Source organism: Eulemur rufifrons, chromosome 2 (genome assembly GCF_041146395.1).
Source record: "Eulemur rufifrons isolate Redbay chromosome 2, OSU_ERuf_1, whole genome shotgun sequence".
Taxonomy (NCBI): domain Eukaryota; kingdom Metazoa; phylum Chordata; class Mammalia; order Primates; family Lemuridae; genus Eulemur; species Eulemur rufifrons.
Genome location: NC_090984.1, coordinates 35652628 through 35678719, shown reverse-complemented (window position 1 = coordinate 35678719; position 26092 = coordinate 35652628). Strand labels below are relative to the sequence as shown.

The following is a 26092-nucleotide window of genomic DNA, read 5'->3' as shown; positions in this document are numbered from 1 at the left end:
TTGAAAAAAAAAGAAAAAAAAAGAAATAAATATTTAAAAATTAAAAAAAATAAAAAATAAATAAATAAATAAATAAAATATTATAGGAAAAAAAAAAAAAGTATTACTTTTAAGCTTCGTAAGGGTGTGTCCATATAGCCTTTATTTTCAGTCTAATTTCATCCCGCTACTGAGACAATACCTTTTTCAAGACTCGACTCTATACCCCCACATATTTGGAGGTCTTTCCACTCTGACCGATGGGAAAAGAAGTATTTATCACATTGTGTGAGCTCTGGAGATGCTCTGCCTACCTTTTTCTGATGGTTCTTTCCCCATCCTCAGTAGTTTACTCATATGATTGTGTAGATAAGTACCCTGACAAATGCTTATGGAGCTCTTCTGCAATGTGTGTGGAGCTTCCTCTTCTCTGATTGTATGACCTACAAATTCTAGCTTCCTGGGTATCTCTAAATCTCTGTCTTCTCAATTCATTAAACCCGCTGGGTTCTGTTTGGGTTCACCTTCCCTATGTTGCAGCCTAGGATTCTCTCAAGGCAGTGAGCTGAGGCACTTCAAGGGCCCCTCTTGTTTGTATTACTTCTCTTAGGATCATTGTGCTGCATACTGTCTGGTTTCTAAAAACTGTTGTTTCAAATATTTTGTTTAATTTTCTAATTGTTTAAGGCAAGACAATAAAGCCCTGTTATTCCATCACAGCAGGAAGCAGAAATTGAGAGCTGGGTTTTTAAATAATGATTTTGACTTGGAGAAAATTACTTACACTGTCTGACTCTCTTTCCCTAAATCTGTCATGACAGCAAATGAAAAATATTCAGTCTCACTAGGGATCAGGGAAATATAAACTGAAACTTTGGAAATAATATCTACCTTAAAGATGTAGGAATTAAATGAAATAATACATGTAAAATCAGTGACACATAGATGTAAATCCAATTCTATACATCTTGGGTTTGGGGTTCTTATGAGACATTCAATTGGAAATGGAGAATAGGCAGTTGAACATATATATCTGCTGCTCAGAAGGAAGATCTGGGCAAAGAAATAAAGGGGAGTCTAAGACTACTTAATTCCAGGACATCTGGAATTAAATTATGGTGGAGTGGATAATTTGTACCTACCTTTCCATTGAAGATAACTAAGACATCTAGATTATCTATAATGTGTCTTCTAAAGATTATGAAACAGCAAAAAATTTAATGAGGAATTACAAGCAAGATATCAGAGAGGACTCTTGGGGCTCAGAGAAGTGAACTATTTAGGAGCACGTTTGTCCTGGGCATGTATGCCACCCCTGAGGAGGCAAACGAAAAACTAAGCTGTACTTTTAGAAGCCTTGCTGGGCTGAAGGAATGAAGGAAGGTATGTAGTGCCCACCAAGGATGGTGACCCATCCCCAGCCTTGGGCAGGGCCATGAAGATCATCTGTCTTCTAGGAGAAAGAATATGGATTGTGGTTTTTCTTCACATCCATGTGGTAGTACAGCAAACCACACACCTTGGTCCTGCACTGCTGACTGCCTTCAGCACCTGACAGTTACAAAGTTCCCTAGTGGAGAAAGTGAGCATCATAACGAATCTCAAATGATTTCTTTAAACAGTATTTCAAGCACAATGTCCCGACTACAACTAAAGATAAAGAGGCACACAAAGACACAAAAAGCCATGAGTCAGAACCAGCAGGAAAAGCAAATAACAGAAAAAGATTCACAGGGACTCTAGAAATTGAAATTACAGACAAAGACTTTATAAAAACAACTCTGATTACTATGTTTAGGGGACAAAATCAAGCTTGAAAATTTCAGCAGGGACTGCAAACTATAAATAAGTGACATAGCAGATTTGGGGAAAAAATTCCAGAAGCAAAAGAATATGACACCAAATTTTTAAAAATTCGGTTAGTAGATTACTCACAAATAAAGAGAGAATTAGGTGATAGAAAAAAATTACAAGACACTATCCAGAATGAAGCAAGGAAGAATTAAAAAATAGGTAATACAGTATAAAGGATAAGAAATATTAATATACTAAATACAATGAGAAGATCTAACAAGTATATTTCAAGTTCCAGAAGAAAAAGAGAAAAAGAATGCATCTGAGGCAAAATTTTGAAGAGATGATAGCTGATAATCCACTGATTCAGAAAGCCCTACAAAGCCCAAGCAGAGGCCGGTGCGGTGGCTCATGCCTGTAATCCTAGCACTCTGGGAGGCTGAGCCAGGAGGAATGATGGAGCTCAGGAGTTCGAGACCAGCCTGAGCAAGAGTGAGACCCTGTCTCTACTAAAAATAGAAAAAATCATCCAGGCATGGTGGCGCATGCCTCTAGTCCTAGCTACTCAGGAGGCTGAGGCAGGAGGATCACTTGAGCCCAGGAGTTTGAGGTTGCTGTGAGCTAGGCTCACGCCACAGCACTCTAGCCTGGGTGACAGAGCAAGACTCTGCTTTAAGAAAAAAAAAAAAAAAAAAAAAAAGCTCAGGCAGAATAAATAAAAATAAATGCTCAACTACATACATCAAAAGGAAACTTTGGTAATCAAGACAAAAAGAAAAGTCTTAAAGTAGCCAGAAAAAAGCCGGGTTAATTTATAAGCTACAGTTAAACTCTCCACTGCCTTCTCAACAACAACAAGGGCTTCAGAAGACAGTGAAATATCTGCAAGGTGCAGTGAGGAAATAACTACTACTCGAGAAACAATTCATTAATGAAGGCAAATTTATACCTTTTCAAGAAAAATAAAAGAAAGATATTGCCAATAGCAGATAATCACTAAAGATATTCTATAGGTTGTTCTTCAAGAGGAAAGAAAATAATCTTGCATGAAAGACCAGAGATGCCGAAATCTATGAAGACCAAAGAAAGTTATAATCATGAGGATAAATCTAAATCACGTTGACTGTGAAAATAGACGGTGAAAAACAAAAATAATGTCTTGTAGGGCTTAAATGTAACAGAATTACAATACATGACAAAAATATCATGAGTCGTATGTATGTGGGGGGATGTATTTGGTAAATACTGTTAAGCCACTTATAGATTCTTGCCTGGGAAGATATTAAAGGTTATAATTCTAAATTTTGATAAGTAAGGATGATGTGGTCATTTCTAAGGTAATCACGAAAAGAATATAACAGAGTATAACCACAATGAGATGCCACTTTCATACCCACTAGGATGTCTAAGACAGACAATAACAAGTGTTGGTGAGGATATGGAGAAATTGGAACCCTCATACATTGCTGATGGGAGTGTAAAATGGCACAGCCACTAAAGTTAGTCATAGAATTACCATTTGACCAGGGATTCTGTTCCTAGGTATCTACCCAAAAGAAATGAAAACAGGGACTCAAACAGATACCTGTACACGAATGCTCATAGTGACATTATTCACAATAGTCAAAAGGTGGAAACAACCGAGTATCCAACAGCAGGTGAATGAATACAGAACTTTAGAATGTTAGAATTCTCTTTTTCAGTTCTGGAAAATTTTGTTATTTCTTTCAAATAATTTCTTCTCTCCATTTTCTTTGTTCTTCCTTTCAGGAACTATGAGGTTTGTGTAGAAGGGTGCTATCTACCGCCAAGCAGGTGTGGGCAGGTGGGGGCCTATGCATCTTAGAACGTGAAGTATTTATTGCTACTTCTCACAGCAGCTGCTCAAGTTCCCCTCAACTACTTCAATCTGTTTCATTACAGAATTCCCTGCCCCTGTTTTTAGCCTAGGACTTAGAGGCCTAGATGCCATATATTCTTTATGGGTGAAGAGAGGGATGGAGAGGCTTGACTATGCCACATAAAGACTAACAATTAATCTCTTCCTGTTTCATTTCTAAGTTTTACTCTTGGCCTCCCTTGCCTTTGGCATGAGCCCCTAGCCTCTCTTGTATTCTGCAAGGCATAGCAGCTCGCTCACTGGTACAGCCTTTGATAGTAGTTTATAGTGTAGCTTTTTTCACTCTGCTATAACAATCACTAGTTCTCTGATTTTTATCTTCCAGATATTTGGTGGAATAACTTGTTTGATGATGATCTGCTCCCATTTTCTTCATTGGGGTTTGTACCCTTTTAATTCCTTTATCATTTGTTGGGTATGACAAACACACGTGGCCAGTCTATCTTCTACCAGAAGGGAAAATTTAGTTAAATAAAATAATATTTGCTATATGAAGATCCTCCTAAATGTACATCTTTGAGAAAAATGCTAGAGCTTTACAAGTTTTGCAAGATGACCTTAATGTTGAGATGTTTAAGTAATTTTGATTCAGTAGGTGGCACTCTTTCCTAGTTTAGCTGAAGCCTAAATTAGTGTTTGAAGGGTTCAGACTAGAAAGATTTTACTTATCTGTCTAATTCAAATAAGATTTCAGAGTTAGTGATTATTAACTTTAATCAATAGATATTTTCAGAATTTAAAAATATTTAAGCAAATTTCAAAATTAAGATTTTTTTTTTTTTTTTTTTTTGACAGGATCTTGCTCTGTTGCCTGGACTAGAGTGCAGTGGCGTCATCATAGCTCACTGCAACCTCCAACTTCTGGGCTCAAGCAATATTCCTGCCTCAGCCTCCCAAAGTGCTAGGATTACAGGTGTGAGCCACTGCACCCACCTGCACCCAGCAAGATATTAAACTAAAATCTCTAAATAATCTTTCCAAATTTCTAAAATAGTAGCATAATAGTGACTTATGCTCTATCAAAAGTTAAAAATAATTAAAATCTTACCAGAAACTCTAAGTACTAAAGGTGTTTGGATTTAAGTTGTCAAATATTTTTAAAATCCATTTTTAGTATATGGCCACTTTCATTTTATTCTCTTCTTCCTTCTTCTATATCCTCATTTCTGAATAGTCCCCAAATCAGTCTTTTAAATGTACTGTATAATTTTTTTTTTTTTTTTAAAGACTAGGTCTCGCTATGTTGCCCAAGTTGAAGTGCAGCGGCTGTTCACAGGCACCACCATAGCGCAATACAGCCTCGAGCTCCTGGACTAAAGTGATCCTATTGCCTCAGCCTCCTGAGTAAAATGTACTGTATAATCTTTAAATTAAAAAAAGCACAGTCTCTGCAATCCTGTAACCCAAAATTATGATACACTTTATCATAGTCAAGATATACTTTATGCTATTAAACTAATACTAATGTAGTTTAGAGAAACTTTTAATGTTTTTGGAACACTTTGCATGATCTGTAACAAGCAAATTCATAGAAGCATCTTTACTTCCTATTCTGAATTTGCAAATAATTAACCAGTATGTAGATCACACTTGAAATTATAATATTGACAGGGTTCACATTAATCTAATTAGGCCTGAAGCAAAACATAAAATGTTAGAACTCTAAGAGACTTTGGAGGTTATCCAGCCTAACTTTTTAATGATCAAAAACTTGTGAATTTTTTTATTGCTATCAAAGGCAAACACTTTAGAAATTATAGATTTAAAAAACAGCATTGCAAAAGCATTCCAAAAGAGTGAAAGCAATTTAATGAAAATGCTCAGTCATAAATCTATGACTAACTTTGACCAAGTGTATGAAAATACTGGTAATTAACAGACTAAACTATTTCTGAGAATGATTGTCAATCAGTTGAGACTCCTCAGTTGTGATTCTAGGCTTACATCACCAATAGTGAATGGTGGCTTTCTCTTTTATTTTTCTACAGTTTTATTTTAAAAATATATTTTTACAGAACAAGATGGCTTTGAACATGCCCAGAATTTGGCCTGATAACCAGAAATATTTCAGGTTCAAATACTTCAAGTTTCAAATACTTACCTGCAAAATTCCAGGCATTCTGTGTCCCCTTGTTAGTTCATAATTTGTGTTACTTCAGTATTTCAGAAACTGAGCCACAGACAGTATTAGTTATTAATAATTCAAACTTATCTTGAAGGTTATATTCCAAAGACAATCAGAAATTTACTGATTGATAAATACTCATCAAAACTGTAGTAGGAAATAAGAGCTGTGTTTAATGACTATCTTTTCTCTGTCTCTGTCTCTGTATGTATGTATGTATAATAAAGATTATACAGTACTATAGTAGTACTGTATAATCTTTATTGTAAAATTTTATTTTTTCATTTAAAAATATTAAGGGAGTACAAATGTTTTTGTTACATGTATACCTTGTATAAGGCTTAAGTCAGGGCTTTTGGTGTGCCTGTCACGAAAATAGTGTTCATTGTACCCAATAGGTAAGTTTGTTTTTTTTTTAATTTTATCCTCATTTCTTTGTTCACAGTAACCAGGACATACAATAGGTAAGTTTTTAATCCCTCAACTCTCCTCCCAACCTCCCCACTTCCTGATTTCCAACGTCCTTTATATCTGTTTGTGCTCATGTGTACCCATCGTTGAGCTCCCACTTATTAGTGAGAACATACAGTGTTTGCTTTTTCATTCCTGAGATACTTCACTTAGGATTATGGTCTCCAGTTCCATTTGAGTTGCTGCAGATGACATTATTTCATCCCTTTTTATGGCTGTGTATAATCTTTAAACTAAATACAGTCTCCATTTGCAATCATGTAACCTGAAATAACATTTTATATACAAAACTTTAATGAGGAGCTGCACTACCTGAACTAAATCAACAGTTATGGAGTCTATAGTATTTTCCTTTTTTTTTTTTTTTTTTTGAGACAAGATCTCACTCTGTTGCCCAGGCTAGTATGCAGTGGTGTCATCATAGCTCAATGCAACCTCAAATTCCCATGCTCAAGTGATCCTCCTGCCTCAGCCTCCTGGGATTGGGAAGCATTGGGAAGCATTGGGATTACAGGCATGAGCCACTTCTCCCAGCCAGCATTTTCCTTTCAGTTTTAAGTTCCAATGATATCTTGGTACATCAATAAGTAAAATGTTGTGAATCATTAAGTGTTCTGATTAGTGCATCTCTGAGATCCTTTTAATTCTTTGCAAAGCTTTCATCTGAGGAAATAGTTCAGTGAATGCTTTCAACAAGTTCCCAAGATTTCTCTATCTTGTTGCATTAAATCTCCCAACTTTGCTTCATTTTCCTCTAAAGAGCTTACAAATATGACCACATAATTAGTTACTTTCACTTGCAAACTTTACACAATTGTGAAGTATTCAGTGGATGGTGGGCATACTAGTCTTTCTGACTTTGGTAATTTGTAGAAACTTTTCTTTTTCCCGTTTATTGCAGGGACTCATTAATCTAGCTATTTCCACATTTAGACTAAACTCAAATTCCTGCCTGGCAGATAGTGAGACATGGCTGGCCCATGTATGCAGACTAATTTGGTACACGTTATTTTGCTGCAGTTTCAGGAAGGCAGAATTTTGTTTGGAGTATATTTTGATAACTCTGATCTTTCTGCAAGTGAGCAAAATTAATTTTCAGAGATTTCAAGTGATTGGATTAAAGATTTCTGGTTTTTTGTGGCAAAATTGAGACCAGAACCTCAAACTATTCAGGACAGTTCAATAAATATTTATTGAATGCTATTTTTCTATCAAAGAGAGAAAGACTTTTTCTTTGATTTTAGAAACAGGTATCTATATAAATAATTATAATACCTAGAAGTACATACAAAGATTTCAGAGAGTACAAAAATGAAAGTGATTATTAAACTCTCTTTCATGGAGCAGGGAAAGAGATAAGGAAATGCTTCATGGAGGAGAGCTTGAAGGAATGGATAAGAGTTTGCTAAGCAGATAAAGCATGGGTGGGAAGTGTGGAGGAGGGGGTATTTTGAGACAGAAGGAACAGTAGGTGCAAAGGCAGGGAGAGGGAAAAAGAGAGACACATATCTAGCAGAATATGGAGCCAAGAAAGGGGGAGACTTGAATTCTGTTGGTATGTTAAATAGAAAGAGCCAGTGAAAAAGAGGGGAAAGATAATGGCAATAAAGGGATTCTCAGCAGAGGAAAAATTCCTGTGGAGGCAGAGGAAATGAGAGTCAAGGCTCAGATGTAAAAATTAGCCTTGGATGGGAGAATGGATACCCCTACCACTGAGACAGGTAAGAGGGAAGAAGTGATTTTACAAATGGGATTAGGTTTCTTAGCTTCCAGGCAGCTAATTGAGGGTTGTATTAGAAGAATGCATTTTTTTTTCTGGAAAACTTCAAGAAGTTTGAGAAGCCCGCTGAAGTCTAAGCAGGGGCAGGGGGCAGATGGTGACCAGGGTGGTGTGAAGTGGCACTGTAGAATCTAGAAGGGCTTTATTTGCCATGCTAAGGACTTAGGACTGTAACCTGAAGGTGATGGAAGGTCATTCAAGGATTTTAAGCAATTTATTGTCTCAGTCAGTTTCTGCTATATTCTGATTGTGGTTCAAGGTTGAGCTGGGGATGATGTGGTGATGGTGGTGGGAGCACAAGCATAGGTACAAGGAAACTGTTACATGTAATGCAGGTGAGAGCTGTTTCCCACCCTATAATCTACCATTATTCCTCTAAATACAACCTCACAGCACCTGTCCTCTCAATCTCACCCATTTTCTGCTCTGAGCTTCAATTTGTTGTTCTCTCTGCCATGATGTTAGCGACTATTCTGATTTTTTTATTTTTATTTATTTATTTATTTATTTGAGACAGAGTCTTACTCTGTTGCCCCGGCTAGAGTGCCGAGGCATCAGCCCAGCTCACAGCAACCTTAAACTCCTGGGCTCAAGCAATCCTACTGCCTCAGCCTCCCGAGTAACTGGGACTACAGGCATGCGCCACAGCTAATTTTTTTATATATTTTTAGTTGTCCAGCTAATTTCTTTCATTTTTTTTTAGTAGAGACGGGGTCTTGCTCTTGCTCAGGCTGGTCTCCAACTCCTGAGCTCAAACAATCTGCCCGCCTCATCCTCCCAAAGTGCTAGGATTATAGGCGTGAGCCACCTCGCCTGGCTATTCTGATTTTTCAATCTCTCTCCAGCCATTTGCAAACCTCATATCTTAGTAGATGGCCCTACAGCATGTTTCTTGGAGAAGTCAAGGTCATTCAGTGAGCCTGACCTCAATTTTCCCCCTGAAGCTAACAAACCTCATTCCACATGTACAATCACTTCTTCCCTCTCACCTGTTTCAGTGGAAAGGGCATCCTTCTCCTATCCAAGGCTAATTTTTTCATCTCAGCTTTGAATCTCATTTCCACTGCCTCCACAGGAATTTTTCTCCACTGAGCATCCCTTTATTTCCATTATCTTTCCCTTCTCTTTTTCTACCAGCTCTTTCCCTTCAGTATACCAAGAGGATTCAAGTCTCACCCTTTCTTGGCTCCATATCCTGCTAGATATATGTCTCTCTTTCCATTTACTTCCAATTTCATGAAATGGTACTGATCCTTTGTATACCAGGACTTCTCAATTGGGGTATTGTTGACATTTAGGGCTAGATGATTCTTTGTTGTGTATGTGGGGGGTATTCTGTGTATTGCAGGATGTTCAGCAGCATCTATAGTCTTTACCCACTAGATATCAGTAGCATTTCACCAGTTGTGAAAACCAAAAATATCTCCAGATTTTGTCAACCCCTGTGGGGTCAAAATAACCCATAGTTGAGAACTTTTGTTCTAAATGATGTAAGGCAGTTATTGAAAACGTTCATATTGGCCGGGCGCGGTGGCTCACGCCTGTAATCCTAGCACTCTGGGAGGCCGAGGTGGGCGGATCATTTGAGCTCAGGAGTTCGAGACCAGCCTGAGCAAGAGCGAGACCCCATCTCTACTAAAAATAGAAAGAAATTATATGGACAGCTAAAAATATATATAGAAAAAATTAGCCGGGCATAGTGGCGCATGCCTGTAGTCCCAGCTACTCGGGAGGCTGAGACAGGAGGATCGCTTGAGCTCAGGAGTTTGAGATTGCTGTGAGCTAGGCTGACGCCACGGCACTCACTCTAGCCTGGGCAACAGAGAGAGACTCTGTCTCAAAAAAAAAAAAAAAAGAAAAAAAAGAAAACGTTCATGTTTACAGATCTCCTTATTGCCAAACTAATGGACATTTCACATCTTTGATCACCCACTTCACTGTTGAAACTCTTTTTCTTTAGCTTGCTACCTGTATTTCTTGTTTTATTTCTTTTTTCCTTCTGGAACTTCTTTTTATTCTTCAACTCTTAAAATTTTAAACTTCTCCAGGTAATCTGTCTCCTTTCACTTATACTCTGGGTTACCTCACCAAAATTATTATTATTATTTTTATTTTATTTTTTTTTTTTTTGAGACAGAGTCTCACTCTGTTGCCCAGGCTAGAGTGAGTGCCGTGGCGTTAGCCTAGCTCACAGCAACCTCAAACTCCTGAGCTCAAGCGATCCTCCTGTCTCAGCCTCCCGAGTAGCTGGGACTACAGGCATGCACCACCATGCCCGGCTAATTTTTTTTCTATATATATTTTTAGCTGTCCATATAATTTCTTTCTATTTTTAGTAGAGATGGGGTCTCGCTCTTGCTCAGGCTGGTCTCGAACTTCTGAGCTCAAACGATCCGCCCACCTCGGCCTCCCAGAGTGCTAGGATTACAGGCGTGAGCCACCGCGCCCGGCCCTCACCAAAATTATTGCTTCAGCTATCATAAAAAAGTTTTTGAGGTCCAAATCTCTATCTTTAAGATTGCTTTCCTGAGCTCCAGACCCATATATCAAACAGCTAAACACAACAGCTTACTGGAATATCCATTTTGGATAAATGTTAGACAGCTCAAACTGGTCGGGAAAAGACAAGTCCCTTCTATTAATTTGGATGGCTGGTGCTATTGACTGAGACAGGAAAGATCAAGATGGATGGGGTATAAATATGATTTATTTATTTATTTTGGACATGATATGTTAGAGATGTCTATGTCCAATGGAAATATAATGCGGGCTACAAATATAATTTTAATTTTTAGTAGCCATATTAAGGTAAAAAGAAACAGAGGAAATTAATTTTAATAATATACTTTATTTAACTCAAGGCTTTCTCAACTGTACTATTAACATTTTGGGCCAGAGAACTTTTTGTTGTGGAGGGCTATCCTGTACATATAGGATGTTTAGCAGCATCCCTGGCCTCTATGCACTAGATGCCAGTAGCCAGGCCCCTCCTCCTCCCTGAGTTGTGACAACCAGCAATGTCTCCGGATGTTGCTAAATCATCCTGCTTGAAAACCACTGATTTAACCCAATAAGCCCAAAATATTATTTCAACATATAATCAATATTAAAAGGTATTGAGATTTTTTTTTTACAATCTTTCCTTTTCTGTATTGTAACTTTGGATGTGTATTTTTCACTTATAACACTTCTCAATTTTTACTAGCCACATTTCAAGTGCTCAACAGCTACATGTAGTTAGTGTTTACCTCATTGAAGAGCACAGGCCAAGAGCTTTAGAAAAAAGGTTGGAACTGGAAATATAGGTTTGTGAAGTCATAAGGTAATAATTAAAACCATGGTAGTAGATAAGATACTCTAGACAAAATTCTATACTTAGAGTGACAAAATACGAAGAAAATCCTAGTCCAATGCTCTTTCAGTTCCCACACAATCTGCTATCCTTAATTGTTTATTATGTAATTTTAAGATATTTTCTTCACTGAACAATATGGAGAACAAGAGTGAACAAAAATTATATTGAGAAAGATGAGTTAATGGCAAAGGGAAGGATTAATGTTTATTGAACAGTTATTTGCTAAGTAATGTTCAGGACATTATATAAACTGTCTCAATCTCACAAGTACCTTTTGAGGCAAAGAATATCATCCCAATTTATAAAGGAGGCAACTGAAATTTATAAGGGTCTAATAAATCAGACAGCTGTAAAGTGGCATCACCGGGGTTTTGAAAGGGACTCCAAGCCCATTCTCTCTCCTCTACACCCTCTTAATGCATGCAATGAAGCATTTGCTATCTACTGATTTTTATAAAATCATTGACTAAGAAGGCTTATGCGATTATACAGCCAGAGTTCCCAGGATATCTATTACCACTTTTGATCTGATTCCGGAAGCAAATTCACCTTAACGATGAGGTGTGATCTTTATGTCATTAGCGCGCATGATTTCGGTATCATTTGTTGTGAAAGACACTAAACCATGATGTTTTTGTTCAAGTGTGCCGTAAGTATAGTCAATAATTCTGTGGCTAGCTGTGATTTTTAGTTACGAAAAAATTAACCAAGATGTAGTCAAGATTTTGCTTAAATATTGAACGTATAATCACCAAAGAAAATGAAATAAGGAGCTTTGTGACACTGTGCGGTTTCGCCAACAGACGGATAAAACAGTACAAAGGGGGAGGGCCGGGGACGAGGGGGCGGGACAATGAGACGGGAGTCTGCGCAAGCGCAGAAACAAACAGATGGTAATAGAGGCGTGAAGGCTACTGCGCTCTCACTTTCCGAACTGTCGTAAAGGCCCCTAAGTGTCGTGCTCACGCAGTGGGGAGGGATTGGTTAGGCGGCGGCGGCAGGAGAGCAGCGGCAGTCGCGGCGACGGTGGTGAAGTGTTTGGTGTGCGCACCACAGAAACGCCTGGAGCCTTAGAGAACGAGTTCCTGTGGGGCCAAATCAGGCATTCTGAACCCAAGCCGTGTTAGCTGGGCCGAGTCCAGACGCTGCCGCACGTACAGTTTTGGTGGCGGTGACAGACGCTGCTCTTGACTCTAGGGGCCTATTAGGCCGAGATCTGAGGCGCAGTTCGCTGGCTCTCGACGTATACTTTTCACCCCTTACATTTCCTGTCTTCCTTCCTGGGTCAGTGATTCCCGGACCCTGGGAAGAGGGTGGCTAATGATTAAGGTGAGGGGAACAGGGGGGAGGGGATCCATTGGAGGCTGCGCGTGCGCGCAACGGGGGAGGGGCCGGCCTGAGGGGAGAAAGAGGAAGGGCTGCGGCCGCGGAAGGCTGGGGTCGGTCACCGGCCGGTTATTGCTGGCTCCGTAGTGACTTAGGGTCTGTGTCTCCACAGAAGATTTGATTGTATTTGGGCAGAGCATTCGTTTACCGACACACCCACAGCCTACAGTAAGGGAGTGTGGGCGAGAGGATTTCTTTCCCTTTTTCTTATCTCCCTGGAGTCTTAGGATGGGGTCTGAGGACTGAGGCGTGGGAGTGCGATTTGACAATGGAGTGATGAAGGTAACCCGGACACGGGGAGTTGGAGGGCGCTAAGTCAGCCCTGACGGCCAGGGAGTCGCCTTCTGTGATCAAGGAAACGTAGTCCGCGGAACAGCAGAAATGCGCGTCAGATTTTGTATGGAGTTGGCTTTTTGGCCATTAAAAAAGAAGCTTGATATTTTAGTGTTGTCCTTTGATAATTTGCCAGTCAGTGATGTAGTGGAAATATCTGTTCTGTACTGTCGAAATAGAGATCTGTTACAGTAGTTCTCAAATAAGTGACAGTAGATATTTACAGATATTTCCTAACGCAAGTGTAAGTTTTAACATTCAAAAAATACCAGGAAGTATAGAGTATTCATTTAATTTGTTCATGTTTGTAGTATGGATTGACTTCATTGTTTTGTCGTAAGCTTTCCTGTTTTTTGATTTATGTGGTATGATTTTAGAACTCTCTTGAATGGTAAGATGCCAGCTGACAGACTTCGTTTTATAGGAGTTCTTATAGCTTTTGGATCTGACTTAATTCAGCTTCAAAACCTGACTTATTTCATTTGGCATTTTATCTGTAATTTTCTTATTTTGGGGACCTCTTCAACCAAAAAGAATAGACAGGGAAAAAAGATAAGCCAAGGTTCTGTCTCCTTTCCCATTTTTGTTTGTGTGTGAGTGTGACATTCCTTACAAATGCTAGAATGTGATTTTGAAATTACTGTACTTAGAAGTTCTGTAATGCTGGTTTTACTGACCTTCCTTAGGGTGAAGTGCCACATTTTGATAATTTGTTACTAAATGTTTTTTGTAAAAATTTTCATGTCATTATACAATGTATTTTTCATACTAAACAGTAGCCTTTAGTTACATTTGTGAGGTAAAACTGATGGGATAAGAAGGAAGCCCTTTTGCTCTGAAAAGAATCTTTGATTTTATTTTTTTAAAGCCTTGAATTATTTTACTTTTGTCACTCTCTTGCTGTGTAACCTTGGGCAAATTTACTTTATCATCTCTCTCCTCTCATTTGTTTGCTACCTAAGATTCACAGTAGTATTCTAAGAATTGGTGAAGGTGATCATAAATTGGTCTGAACAATATTGTAGGAAAAAATGGGAAGAGTAAAGTCTCTTCTTGTTTATCATGGGTGCTATATCATGTGTGTGGGTCCTTCTGTCACTTTCTTCCTTTTGTTTGATGTCTCTAGGTCACTTGTTTTTTAGTTATTTCACTATAAATAGATTTGGTTTTTGAAGAAAGGTATAACCAAAATAATTTTATTTTTGTGAAAAATCCATTACAGCAGAGGTTTACACCTTGATGAATTTCACTTTGGTACTCCATTTCCACAAATAATTGAGACTGTACTCATTTTTAAAATAAGAGAACAGCAACTTGTGTAAAGCTAAGGAATAGTCATTTAGCAAATACTCCTAAGTAGTTATTTTACTTTAGAATTTAAAATGTGGAATACAAAATTCATTGAATCTAACCGTTTAGATTTTTAGATGGTTTTTTTTTTTTTCTTCTCTTTTTTGGTTACAGAGGGGTTTCTGTATCATGCTTTACGTAAGGTATGATTATATGTGCCCTTCTTTAGACTTTTTCTCCCCCTGCCGGCTAAGATTTCAGTAGGGAAAAAAAGTGACAGTCCTAAAAATGATGATAATTAAAATATGTTACAACTTGACATTAACATTCTGTGGGTGACATTATCTTACGAAAGAGCGTGGAGCTAGAGAAAGGAGATCTGGATTTTAGATCTAGCTTTGCTTGCTATACATCTAGATCTGTGAGTTTATTTTTAATACCCCCCCATTCAGATCTCTCTATTTAAATAAGAAGTGTGGGATAGATAACTCTGGTTTTCTCTAGGTCCTAAATTTAAATTTGGATCATATTTTCAGTTAGGTTTTTGGTATTCGTTACTATATTCGTTATAGTTGAATCCTCAGGAAGAAGTGCTATTCTGAGAGTATACATGCCTTCATGATACACATATATACACCTATGTATGCATAAAACCTATGATGAAGCCATGTTTGTTGTTCCAAGTAATACTACTATGGCATTGTAGATGTTACTAAAGGTTTACAAGCTCTCAGATGGTACTAAAAATGAAACTATTTCTTCTGGTAACGTTTTTTAATCATCCTGAATAATTTGTTTTTATTTCAGAAACCTGTAATTATTGTTCTGTAAAAGTCCACAGTTACATTGGAATGTCTTATACCTCTGTTCTTTCTTTTCCTACATCCCACAGATTCTTGGTAACAGCTGGCCCAGGTTTCTACAGGTATTCAATTTATACCATTACATGAGTAATGAATTACAATTGTTTAGAAACAAACACTTAGCTGAGATTACATTTTAGAGGGACTGTATTATTATTTAGTCACTTTATAAGTATTATTGAATGTCTCATATTCTGGGCACTGTTAGTGGTCTTCAATGAAGAAGGTAACTGTGCCTTCATGGAGCAGATACTCTGTTTGGGGGGGAACATGATAAACAGAATAATTTCAGGTAGTGGTGATATGAAGAAAATAGGACCATGTAGTAGAGAATGAATGGAAATGGGCTTCTTCTGTGGGTTGAGTGGTTAGGGAAGGCCTCTTTTTAGAGATGATAATTTGTTATTTCAATGGCTAGGAAAAAACCAGCCATAGTGACAATCTGGAGAAAGAGTGCTACAGACATCAGCAACAGCAAATGGATTAGATTGGGTTTGATTCTGAAGGATCTGCAAGTGTAAATTAATTATTTGGTTTGTCTGTTAGGCTTTTCATAATTGCGATTAGATGATGTAAACAGATTAAAATTATTTTATGTGTAGTAACCAAATGTAATATGTCAGCCTTGTTTAAACCCTGACTGAAACCAATTGTAGAAAAGTCATTTTTGAAACACTGGGGGAAATCCAAACGTGGATGGGTATTAGACGATATCAAGGAATTATTGTAATTTTGTTAAGAGATGATAATGACATTATGTTTATGTAAGAAAATGCCCATTTTTTTTTAAAGTTGGAGACTCAGGAATGAAGGAGAAAAATAGTAGTATTTTTTTAAAATACTTGAGCACAAAAAAAAGTGATAGGGAAGATGACAGTGATGAAGCAGGTATGGCAATCTTGATAATTGGTTGGAGTGATAGGTACGTGGATATTAATAATATTGTGCTTTTGTGAGATTTGAAAATGTTCATATTTTAAAATGTTTTAAAATAATTTGTAGAAGTACCATATTTAGGTGTCTCTTCCCTTTCCCCCTCTTCCTCTCAAATTTGATAAAATGCAGTATTTTCTTTCCATTTCTAAACATTCAGCATTTATTCAACAAATATGAGTGCTGTATTTCAGGCACTGTGTCTGTGCTTGTGTTACAATAAAGGACAGATTTTAAGACTTGGCCAGGAGGGCCTCATGGTTTACGAGAGGAAAGGAGAGTTGCTCAGTGTGTACTAGGTTAACGTGAAAATCATAGATTTCTATGTTGTTCTGAGGGTATACAGGATCAGCATCTTAGTTTAGTGTTTACGTGATTGGATACATAAAAAATATTTTTCCTTTTCTAGAGAATTGAAAATTTAAGGAATTCTATATAGGGCTGTGTGTCAGTCTGAATAATCACTGTTGTAGTCATTTCCCTTATATGGGAATGCATAGGGCAGCAGAATAAATCATTCATTTTACTATGCTTTGACACCCCAATTTGCTTTTAAATTTTTTGTTTTGAAATAATTTCATACTTACAGAAAGTTTTAAAAAATAATACTAAGAACTTCTGAATACCTGTTACTCAGATTCACCAATTTTTTTTTTTTTTGAGACAGAGTCTCACTTTGTTGCCCAGGCTAGAGTGAGTGCCGTGGCGTCAGCCTAGCTCACAGCAACCTCAAACTCCTGGGCTCAAGGGATCCTCCTGTCTCAGCCTCCCGAGTAGTTGGGACTACAGGCAGGCACCACCATACCCGGCTAATTTTTTTCTATATATATATTTTTAGCTGTCCATATAATTTCTTTCTATTTTTAGTAGAGATGGGGTCTCGCTCTTGCTCAGGCTGGTCTCGAACTCCTGAGCTCAAATGATCCGCCCACCTCGGCCTCCCAAAGTGCTAGGATTACAGGCGTGAGCCACCGCGCCCGGCCAATTTTTTTTTTTTTTTTTAAGAGAGGTCATCTCTCTCTGTTGCCCATGCTGGAGCACAGTGGTGCCGTCAGAGCTCATTGCAGACTCGAACTTCTGGGCTCAAGTGATGCTCCTGCCTCAACCTCCTGAGTAACTAGGACTACAAGTGCATGCCATCATGCCAGCTAATATTTTTCAAGTTTTTTTGGGGGAGGACAGGGTCTCACTCTGTTTTCCAGGCCGATCTTGAACCTCTGGCCTCAAGCGATGCTCCTGTCTCAGCCTTCTGAGTTGCTGGGATTATAGACATGAGCCACCATGCCTGGAAGATTCACCAGTTTTTAACATTTTGTCACATTTGCTTTTTCGTTTTCTCTTTCTGAATCATTTGAGAGTAAATTGCATACATACATTATGCCCATTTGTCTCTAAATATTCCTGTATATTGCTTTGTCTTGCATTATCACAGCACAGTTACCAAATTCAGGAAATTTAACATTGATAATACGATCTGTATACTTTAATCTACAGTTCATTTTCCAGTTTTGTCAATTTGTCCCAATAATATTTTTGCCTTTGTAGCATTTTCCTCATAGGATCCAGTCCAGGATCACAAATTGCATTTAGTTGTCATGTCTGTTTAGTCTCCTTTAATCTGAAACAGTACCTTAATCTTTATCTTTTCTTGCGTTAATGTTTTTCAAGAATTCAAACCATATATTTTATAGGATATTCCTCAATTTGGATTTGTCTAATGTTTCCTGATAAATGGATTAAGGTTACACATCCCTAGGCAGGGGTTTTGTATGCTTCTCAGGATGTGATATGGAGGTGTATATTGTTGGTCTGCCCCTCATTAGTGATGTGAATTTTCATTACCTGTTTATGATGTTGTCTGGTTTCTCCACTGTACAGTTATTATTTTTCCTCTTGCATCTGATAAGCAATCTGTGGGGATAACTTTGAGATAATACAGGTACTCTTCTCTTTATCAGATCTTTTTGTTCCTCATCACCACTACCCCAAGCCCCATGTAGCATCCATTGATGGTTGTTGCCTATTCTGATCTTTACCCTGGTGGTTACAAAATGGTTGTTTTCTAACTTCTTCATCCCTTTCACCAGTAGTCATTCTATTACAAGGAAGAGACATCCTTTTATCTATTATCATATACTCTCTGTTTTATTCAGTGTGGCATAACCCATTACTCCCTTTGTTTATTTTGATGCTCAAGTTGTCCCAGATTTGTCCATTGGGAGCCTCTCCATGCTGGCGCTTGTTTCTTTTTGACATAACTTTATTATTTTTTTGTGTATTTCCTTTCTTTTTGGCACAGCAAGATGTTCCAAGCTCATCTTGTATCTTTTCTGTCTCAGTGGTAGAATCAGCCAGGGAACCTTGGTTCCTTTTAGTGGGGAATCTAATTTGCTTTTGAGTTATCTATTTATATATAGAAATAATCTCTTTTTTCTTGGATCAGAAAATCCCCTAAGAAACTAAATTTAAATTAGATTTTTGATAGTAGGTCTATTATATTTCTCTGAAAGTTTTATTTATGAAATAATCATATAAGATTCAGCAACTTTTTATATTTATCATAAAGTTCTTCTTCCTTTTCAAATGAATAATGAATTATATATATACATATATATATATATTTATTTATTTGAGTCAGAGTCTCACTTTGTTGTCTAGGCCAGAGTGCCGTGGTGTCAGCCTAGCTCACAGCAACCTCAAACTCTTGGGCTCAAGTGACCCTCCTGCCTCAGCTTCCCCAGTAGCTGGGACTCCAGGCACACCACGACACCCAGCTAATTTTTCTGTTTTTAGTAGAGACAGGGTGTTGTTCCTGCTCAGGCTGGTCTTGAACTCCTGAACTCAAGCAATCCTTCCGCCTCTGTCTCCCAGAGTGCTAAGATTACAGGCGTGAGCCACGCGCCTGGTCTGAGTTATTTTCTGATATGGTCTTCATTGTGGTCATACGAAATGAAGAAAAAAGATTATTTTACTTTGTGTGTGTATAGGGTTTAACCATTTAACTGTTAAAAGAAAAACTAAGGTTTATACTTTTAACTGTTTTTTTTCTTTCTTTTTTTTTTTTTTTTTGAGACAGAGTCTCACTCTGTTGCCCAGGCTAGAGTGAGTGCCGTGGCGTCAGCCTAGCTCACAGCAACCTCAAACTCCTGAGCTCAAGTGATCCTCCTGTCTCAGCCTCCCGAGTAGCTGGGACTACAGGCATGCACCACCATGCCCGGCTAATTTTTTTTTTTTTTTTTTTTTTGAGACAGAGTCTCACTCTGTTGCCCAGGCTAGAGTGAGTGCCGTGGCGTCAGCCTAGCTCACAGCAACCTCAAACTCCTGAGCTCAAGGGATCCTCCTGTCTCAGCCTCCCGAGTAGCTGGGACTACAGGCATGCGCCACCATGCCCAGCTAATTTTTTCTATATATATTTTTAGCTGTCCATATAATTTCTTTCTATTTTTAGTAGAGGTTGGGCCTCGCTCTTGCTCAGGCTGGTCTCGAACTCCTGAGCTCAAACGATCCGCCCACCTCGGCCTCCCAGAGTGCTAGGATTACAGGCGTGAGCCACCGCGCCCGGCCTTAACTGTTTTTTAACTAAGTCATTAGACTTTCTGGTCTGAAGGAAATTATTGCTTTCTAAATGCATTTTAAAAATTATAATACAGAATTTTCATATGTGGTGGAAACTCACCAGCACACTTTCCTAGTCAGTTACTGTTACATCTTGGGATATTTCACAGCCATTCTCTCACTTGTGCATGGGTACTTATTTATTTTTTTAAACCTAATTTATTATGTGTTTTTCCAAGCAATATCTTGAATGATTTTTATTTTTGAACCAGTTAATATGTGTACATGGTTTCAAAAGGCTTATAATCAAAATCAGTGGTTTACTATGCCACTCTCCTAATGCCCTAGTTCACTGCCTAAACAGAAACATTTTATTTCTTAAAAATTATTTTTCTAGTGTATACTTTTATATTTCTACCTAGTATACTTATATTTCTACTTATGTGCTTGTATTTCTACTTATTTTTTATGTCAGTTTACATCTTATTTTTAAAAAAATTTTTTAAGGAAAAGCAGGCCAGGCGCGGTGGCTCACGCCTGCAATTCTAGCACTCTGGGAGGCCGAGGCAGGTGGATCACTCGAGGTCAGGAGTTCGAGACCAGCCTGAGCAAGAGCGAGACCACGTCTCTACTAAAAATAGAAATTATCTGGCCAGCTAAAAATATATATAGAAAAAATTAGCTGGGCCTGGTGGCACATGCCTGTAGTCCCAGCTACTCGGAAGGCTGAGGCAGTAGGATCGCTTAAGCCCAGGAGTTTGAGGTTGCTGTGAGCTAGGCTGATGCCACGGCACTCACTCTAGCCCGGGCAACAAAGCGAGACTCTGTCTCAAAAAAAAAAAAAAAAATTTTTTTTTTTTTTTAAGGTAAAGTAATAAATACAAAGTATGCCAAATTTATAAGGTGCAAAAGATGCATAGGGGAAAATAAGGCCCCTTGCCAGTCTTGTTTTCCTCCTACCCAGTTCTTTTCCTTGAAAATATATCACCTTTTACTATTTTATATGTATTTCGGGAGGAGTGGTTCTCAAAGTGTGGCCTGGGACTCTTGAGGGGGTCTTCAAGTGTTTCAGGAGGTCTGCCAGGTTGAAACTCTTTCATAATAATTAGTAAGTTATTTGCTGCGTACCTAATGTCAACATCAGTTGCACTGATGGTGCAAAAACAGTTGTGGGTAAAACTGCTTGGCCTGCAGCATGAATCAAGATAGTGGCAAAACTACAGTAAAACTACAATAAGCCACTGTTTTCATTATAAGTCAGAAACCACTGATTTTAATTATAAAACTACAGTAAAACTATAGTAAACTACATCATATTCTTCATCACTATACATTTACAGTAAAAAATAAGCCAGTTTTACTTAAGAATGCTCTTTATGAAGCAGTAAAAATTGTTAATTTTATTAATCTTGACCCTTGAGCACATCTTTTTAATATTCCATGTGACAAAATGGGAAGGATGTTATAAGACATTTCTGCTGCATACCAAAGTATGGTATTTGTCTTGAGAAAAGAACTTAGTTGATTTAGCTGTGAGCTGAACTAGCAAACTAGTCACTTTTTTCTTGGAACACTATTTTTACTTGAAAGAATGGCAAACTGTAGTTATGTGAACTTGAGTATTTGCACATATTTTCTCAAAAATAAATGAAATGAGCCTATCACTTCAAGGAAAACAACTGATGGAATTTACTGCCAAGATAAAATCCAGTCTTTCAGGCAAAAATTAGAATTTTGGAAAACATGGATCTGCCACTATGAGCTTGGCAGCTTCTCAGGACTTTTTTGATGAGATTGGTGGTGTTATTAACAAATATGATTTTTTTTACTTTTGTATAATGTGTCAGTGTTTGGAAGATGTGTATTACTTGGTGAACCATTATTTTTCCAATGACCAGTGCATGACATTACAAAATCATGCATGGGTGAAAGATCTATGTAAAGTGAAAGACAGAGTAATACATTTTCATTGAATGATATGAAGGTTCATTGATAAGGTTTTAGATTCACATTGCAATTAACCTCTATAAAACTACTTTTGTCAAGTTTTGGGGTAGTATCAAAGAGGAATATCCACACTTACGTGAAAAGGTTATAAAAAATACACTACCTTTTTCAACTACATGTTTGTGTGAAGCTGGATTTTCTTATAATTTAACCAAAACAATGTATCATTGGAGAATGAATACAAAGGCAGATGTGAGAATCCAGCTTTCTTTTTTTTTTTTTTTTTTTTGAGACAGAGTCTCACTCTGTTGCCCGGGCTAGAGTGAGTGCCGTGGCGTCAGTCTAGCTCACAGCAACCTCAAACTCCTGGGCTTAAGCGATCCTACTGCCTCAGCCTCCCGAGTAGCTGGGACTACAGGCATGCGCCACCATGCCCGGCTAATTTTTTGTATATATATATATTTTAGTTGTCCATATAATTTCTTTCTATTTTTAGTAGAGACGGGGTCTCACTCTTGCTCAGGCTGGTCTCGAACTCCTGACCTCGAGCAATCCACCCGCCTCGGCCTCCCAGAGTGCTAGGATTACAGGCGTGAGCCACCGCGCCCGGCCGAGAATCCAGCTTTCTTCTATTAAGTCAGACATTAAAGAGATTTGCAAAAATGTATAGCAGCACAACTCTTCTTGTTAAGTTTTTGAAAGTATATTAATAAATGTTACTTGCATTAGCATATAGTGGGTTTATTGCTGTTTTAAAGTAACATATTTTAAAGGATTTATCAGTTTTACTTTCTAATATGGTATCAATACATACAAGCCACATAATAAAAGCATTTGGGGTCCTCAATTTTCAAGAGTGTAAAGGGCTTCAAAAGTCGAAAAATTAGAGAACTGCTGCTCCAGAGAATTCACCAATTTTAAATGTTACTTTTGACTACTTATGGTGTATGAGTCCTCATTTCTCCCTTCATCCTTTCTCTCTAGAGTTAGGTTACGACTTTTGATTATTTTAAATAACAGTTTAGCAAATGTTTAATGAATGCCAACTGTGTATTCTGAGCTGTGGGCACATAGTAATCAAAACAAAGTCTGCTCTAGTGGGAAACCAATCAATGTAAATTTTATAGATGGTGATTGTGGAAATAATTGAGCTGGAGAAAAAGGAGATAGGGAGTGGTGTTAACTTTTTATTTTTATTTTTCTGCCTTTTCACAAAAGTTTTAATGTTAGTATTAGCTTTTTAAATATAAAGTCATCAAGGAAATTCTCAAGGATAAGGAAACAGTTGAGCCCAGAACTAAAGGAAGTGAGTGAGTGAGCCTGGTGGATATCTGGGGGAAGAGCTCCAGGCAGCTTGAATAACAATGGCATACTTGGCCTGCTCCATATTGTTATATTATCTTTGATAACTTCTTAGCCATTTTTTTCCTCTGTACTCTTTTCTGGAGTTCTGTCAGAATCGAATTTTATTTGCTGTCTCTACCTGCTGTTAGCTCTTATTTTTTTGTTGTGGATTTTTAAAATTTCTTTTACTATCAATTTGGTGGGGATTGGAGAGAAATTTGAGATAAAGATATGTGTATACCTTAACATATTTAAATGAAATGTGAACTTTTGATAAGCATGACAATTTTGCCAGAAACAAGTTATATTACTGGTAGGGAAATGGCCTCTCTTCCAGTGGGAAAATCTTAGCTAAATGATAAAAATCTTTATTCTTAGTGGTAAAATCATATTTAAATATGTGAACAAATACAGTTTTCACAGATTTGGTGAATAGGTTCACTTTACATAAGCCTAAGTCTAATGGCTATGTTCTTTAATACAAATTACTTAATACTTTTGTTAAGTGAAGAGAATCATGTGATATCAGATTTTTATTGCACAACACCTATAAAACATGATTTATTATCATGAGATTTGATTGTATTTTCTGTGCAATCATGTTTCCGTAAAGCAGCAAATACACTAAAAACTTACTTATTGGGTACCATGAACACTGTTCTAGTGATGGGCGCACTGAAAGCCCCAACTTACACAAGGTGTCCATGTAACAAAAACATTTGTACCCCCTTAATATTTTGAAATCTTGAAAGAAGAAGTAAATGCAGTAGTCCCCCTTTATCCATGGGTAATACATTCCAAGACCCCCAGTGATTCCTGAAACTGCAGCATATATGCTATGTTTTTTTCTATACATACATACTTACTATAAAGTTTATTTTTTATTTTTATTTTTTAATATTTTGAGACAGTCTCACTACGTCACCCAGGCTGTGGTGCAGTGGCGTCAGCCTAGCTCACAGCAACCTCAAACTCCTGGGCTCAAGCGAGCCTCCTGCCTCAGCCTCCCAAGTAGCTGGGACTATAGGCACACACCACCATGCTGGGCTAATTTTTACTATTTTTAGTAGAGGCGAGGTCTCACTCTTGCTCAGGCTGGTCTGGAACTCCTCAGCTCAAGTGATCCTCCTGCCTCGGCCTCCCAGAATGCAAGGATTACAGGCGTGAGCTACCGCGCCCGGCCTGTGATAAAGTTTAATTTATAAATTAGGCCCAGTAAGAAATTAACAATAACTGATGAAAAAATAGAACAATTATAACCATATGCTATAATAAAAGTTAAGTGAATATGGGATCTCTCTCTCTCATAGGACTTATTGTACTGTACTTACCTGTTATCATGATGTGAGATAATAAAATACCTACATGATGAGATGAAGTGAGGTGAATAACGTGGACATTGCGATGTAGCATTTAAAACTTATGTATTGTTTACTTCTCGAATTTTCCATTTAATATTTTTGAACTGTGGTTGACCTTAGGTCACTGAAACCTTGGAAAGCGAAACCAAGAATAAAGGAGGACTTATGTATAGTATTGGTCAAAGCTCACCATTTTATCTTCATGACCGTATTCCTGCCATTCATCTGATGTGCCCTTATCCTAATTGTCTACTTGGGGAAATTTTACTTTTAAAGACCACTTCTTAAACTGCTGTGAGGTTTCTCCTTCAGAATCCATAGGTGTCCCTTCTGTCTTCCCATCGTATTTGGCACTTTCTTATCTTGTAGCAGTTATTAATATTAATTTTATTAGAATATTCTTCTGTGGGGGCTAAGTTACTGAAAATCTCCATGGTTGAGTAACATATGTAATAATCTTATATAAAAATAAAGTCATGGGAACTGAAGTTGTGAGTGAAACTATGAGTTCAATTTTTAAAAAAGAAGGAGTGACCAATCCTAGCAACTTATGTAGGTATTAAGATCCAGGGTTTGGTGTCAGGCCTTAGGCACATAGTTCCCTACAGGCCTTACCTGATCTGGCCCTGGACTACCTCTGAAACCATTGTGTGCCATTTCCCTTTCCTTCCAGTTCCCTTCATCTGGTCTTTGCTCCTGTCAGGCTTGTTCCTGTCACTCACATGGTCTGTCTTTACTACTTCTTCTGCCAGGAATACTCTTCCTCCAGAACTGTGTTGTTTGACTGGCTGGTGGCTAGTTTCTTTTCATGATTCAGGTCTTTAGTGTCTTAAGGAGGAGCCTGTTGATGGTGAACCTTTACCATTTGTTTAATTAATTAATTTATTTTGAGATGGGGTCTTGTTCTGTTGCCCAGGCTGGAGTGCAGTAGCTGTTCACAGGTGCCATCATAGCTCCCTACAGCCTCAAACTCCTGGCCTCAAGTGATCCTCTGACCTGTTTTTTATTTATTTTATGTTATCTTATTTTTCTCTAGAGACAGCGTCTCACTCTGTCCTGGAGTGCAGTGGCACGATCATAGCTCACTATAACCTCAAACTCCTGTGCTCAAGTGATCCTCCCAGTTTAGCCTCCCAAGTAACTGGGCCTACAGGCATGCACCACCATACCTGGCTAATTTTATTAATTTTTTGTAGAAATGAGGTCTTGCTATGTTGCCCAGCTGATCTTGGACTCCTGGCCTCAAGCAGTCCTCCTGCTCTGGCCTCTCAAAGTGTTGTGATTACAGGCATGAGCCACTGTTCCCAGCCTGTTTTATTTTCTTCATAGCACATACTTCTCTCTAAAGTTATCCTGATTGTTTGCCTCTCATTTACATATAATTTCCATGAGAGCAAAGACTTTCTATGTCCTATCCATGGCTGATCCCACTGCCTAGAACAGTGCCTAGCTCATTATAGGCTTTCAGTAAGTATTTATTGAATGAGAAGAATAAATGGTAGCTACTGTATTATGAGTGATATTGTATCTTCTAAAATATTAATAAGCTACTCTAAAATTAATTTCTGTTACCTGGGTGACATTTCTAGGTTCTGATCCCAGATACTTGGGATGGAAAAATTTTGGATAACCTGTCTTGTATTTTTTCTCCTTGCTAAAGCTGAATTGATCTTTCT

At 37.9% G+C, this 26092-nt stretch overlaps 1 protein-coding gene across 6 annotated transcripts in view; it reads left to right on the top strand.

The window, feature by feature from the left end:
- The first annotated feature begins 12421 nt into the window (after positions 1-12421).
- The window catches only part of RNF111 (ring finger protein 111), an 82182-nt gene continuing 68511 nt past the window's right edge, over positions 12422-26092 (top strand). For all 6 annotated transcript variants that reach the window (XM_069459368.1, XM_069459353.1, XM_069459361.1 and 3 more), the window contains exon 1: positions 12422-12733. The gene's annotated coding sequence lies outside the window, so the exon portion shown is untranslated. The remainder of the gene's footprint in view (positions 12734-26092) is intronic.